We start from the raw sequence: 3,665 nt of genomic DNA, 5'->3' as shown, positions 1-3,665 counted from the left end.
TCTGCCAAATTCTGTAAACATAAAGGCATACAGTGATTTCTCTATAACAATTTCCTTAAGCGTTACATTCTCCAATAGCTGGTGATGATAGTAGTCCTTCAACAGATGAGTAAAAAATGCTAGAGACTAGCAAATATAAGCTATACAAGCCATACTTCGATGCCACCTAAAACCAAACATTGTATTAAATAAAGCATAATAAGTAACCTATGGGACCTTGCAGAGCATCACATTCTTTTAATCTTACTCAAAAGAAATGTAGGATACCATGGGATTAATGCATTTTCCTGTATGTATTCCTGACATTTCTAAAATAAGTTCTGGATCCTAAAAACATGAATGAATGTAGCCAAATTTAATTCAGATTTGAGGTGTGCAAATAAACCTTTTTTTGTTGTTTCATAAGTTTTGAGCAGGCAAAAAACATTGGTTAAACATTACAGACATTGTTCCTTTCATAAACTTTGCTGAATGCTATTAATCATAGGGTTACATATAGTCCCACAGACTCATGTTAAATAGGAATCAGAGTAAGATTTACTGCAATACTATTAAAGGAGCAAAAGGAAAAATTTCTGAAACATGTTGAAAAATGAGCACCAAAGGAGCAATTTCAGTATATCAAGAAAAAAAAATAGACAGTATATTTATTAACTTTCACATTCAAGACTATGTGTACTATTTTAATTAGGCCCTTGATCCCAACCCTTTACCCAAACAGGGAATGCAACAGAGCATATGGCATCAGCTGTGTACTGATTCTTTGCTACAGTATTCAAGTTACAAGTTCTAGCAATCAACATAGAATAGAACTATTTTTTTGTACCTTTATGATTCTTGCTAAATTGATTGATTTCTTAACAATATCAATCTGAATTTCAGTGGCAGGATACACATAAACCAGATATTGCAGCTACAAAACATTAGACAGCTTGTATTCTAATTCTTAAAGGAGCATGATGATAGTATATTCAGTATGTTGTTTGTTATAAAGAATTCTGCTGCATAGTACTACATTTACTTAGTGTCAGTGAATTTAGCAGAATTCATAATTTCACTGATGCAATGCAATACCAGCATGGTTTACAAAAATATGCAATTTATTCAGAATATCTTCTCTTTTAAATCAATCTGCACCACTGACAGAGACACCCTACATTTTGAAGTCATCAATAGATAGATAGTAGTTACAGGCTACATTTGGTCTAAGGAGCTCCATTTCTGCAGTGCCAGTAGTATTTCAGCGAACCATAAAATCAGTAACTCTGGCATGCTGGCATTTTCACTACCTTGCTTGTTAGCTCATATGTCAAATTTATACTGCACAGATTAAATCTAGAAACTAATTAACTAACAGGAAAGCTTGACCACATTTTTACTGATTAATTGCAAATAATGAAAACATTTATCTAAATAAGTTTGTTATCTGATTGGATTACTTGACAACCTGTTAAAGTCCACTTGCAAATGCTTGTCCTCACTAACTACTACAGTAGTAACTGTTAGTAGTAGTATTTTAGTTTTGGTCAGAGTGTCTCTAAGTAAAATATACAAAAATATCAGCTTTACTTTCAAAATGATCAGGTACAAGAGCAGTGATATATTTGATAAACAACAGTTGTCTCAAACCAATGAAGAGGTGTGCTTGCAATATCAACATTCATAAATAGCTTTCTCATCTCCAAGTGCAGGCACTCAGAACAGCCTCCAACATTCTGTCACCTAAGCAGGGCCAAAGTTTCTAAAATTGGAGACCAAAGTCCAGGCTACTTAAGACTGTTAACAATAGTGGTTAAGCTTTATAACTGACAAGGGGCTTTTAGTAATGGTAAAAATCATGCTCTAATCACTTGCTGCTATGCTCAAATCTTCTTCATTTTAATAATTGTTCTGGACTGCTGCCTTAACCCAAAGCATGAAGAAGAATTGGAATGCTTTTTAATGTGTTTTATTAACCCTTAAATACAATGCATATTCGATGAAGGAAAGATATGAATTACACACATTAGCATTTAACTTTTACTCCAATTTATTGTAAACATGGCATTAATATGGCAACCTAAATCTTTGAAAGTCTGACCTTTGCAAATATTCTTGCATAACTACTTAATATTTTATAAGAGTCTACTTACAATAATGTTGTAGCAGAAATCCTGGCATATGTTACAAGTCTCACCATATGATGTCAATAATCTTAGTGTATGGCTAGATTCTTATATTCTAGTTTAAATTTATTAGATTCTATGTTGTGTTTTGTTTTTGTTTTTCAATTGACTTTTCATGCTAGATCACAATAGAGATGGAAAAATGGCTGACATGATTGGTTTTGTTGAATTTAGTGTTTTTATTCATTGCAAAAACCTACCATTTGTACAGGTCTGTGTGGAAGAATCAAGAATGTGCAGCTGTAGAACAGAATGTTTTGTGTAGAAAAGAGAATATTTCTGTCTCTTGCACCACAAAGAATAGAGCTTTTTGCTCATCCAATGCAGATTGATAGCATCCTACTTTTACCCCAGAAGGACAGTAAGTGTTACACACTGTTCTAATGAGACTATTCGCATGGAAACACCAATCGTGCTTTAAGTGCCTGAGGCTCATTTAGTAATTATTGAACAGAACAGAGATGGCCCTTACTGCTACATCTGCTTTTTAGTAGCATTACAATAGCCTGCTCAGTGGAGACAAACAGTGCTTACTATATAAGGAACAGACAGAGCAAGTTAGAAGAACACTCGTAAGTTGTCAGCCATCCTTTTATATAAAAGTTAAAAAAGATTGTTAAGTCATCCATCCCTGCCTATAGCAACACTGTGGCTGTTAAACGAAGAGTATTATCACTCACAAGTAAGCAAGTTGATGGCTTTACCAAACAAACTGTACAGTATCCTGTTTAAGTATTTAGGGACTTTTTCCTCATCCCCCGAACAGAAATGGGAAGCCAAACAGCAAATCTTGGACATTCCAACAGACACTCAACCTCTCCCAACCCACTAATTAAATTATTCTTTAAGCCAGAGGAAAGAGGTGTTGGGGCTAAGTCAAAATGTTCATGTAACAGCAGGCTATTGTAGCAGTAACAAGCCAGAATGATTAATAGATCCATAGTGCAAGCGTATTAATACACATTACAAATATCAATGTCATGAAACAGTCCCTAAAGTCCAACCAACAAAAGAGAAATAGAATTTCTCTGGTGGTAAACAAAACACAGTCAAAAGCTGCTGTCAAAAACATCTTGGCTTAGCACATCTTAGCACCAAATGCAATATAGATAAAATCGCTATTACCTATATCAGGTTTCCGTATCATACCTTTGAGAGCTTAGGCCCCCTTCTCCACAGGCATCAAAGTAAACTGGGATTGTTGCCTATGTGAATTAAATTGTTCCCCACTAATCTAGACTTTAGCAGTGTGCACTGGGAACTGCTTGATGATATTTGTGATGATATTCACATGCAGTCAAAGTCTTCACCACCAAAATTTTCTTTTTTTTTTCTTGTTCTGCATGAGCTTCTATACATGTGCACTATGAACATCCAGTGATTTTTTCAAATGTCAGTATTTTTCCTCAATGGTATATGACATGGAATGTTGAATGTATGATCATTTTATTTTCATTTATCTGATGTAAGTGTAAATTGATGCTATATTATGAGTACTGT

The sequence above is a fragment of the Silurus meridionalis genome, chromosome 2 (assembly GCF_014805685.1).
Source record: "Silurus meridionalis isolate SWU-2019-XX chromosome 2, ASM1480568v1, whole genome shotgun sequence".
NCBI lineage: Eukaryota > Metazoa > Chordata > Actinopteri > Siluriformes > Siluridae > Silurus > Silurus meridionalis.
The sequence above is the reverse complement of the archived record's forward strand: the minus strand, read 5'-3'. Positions refer to the sequence as shown.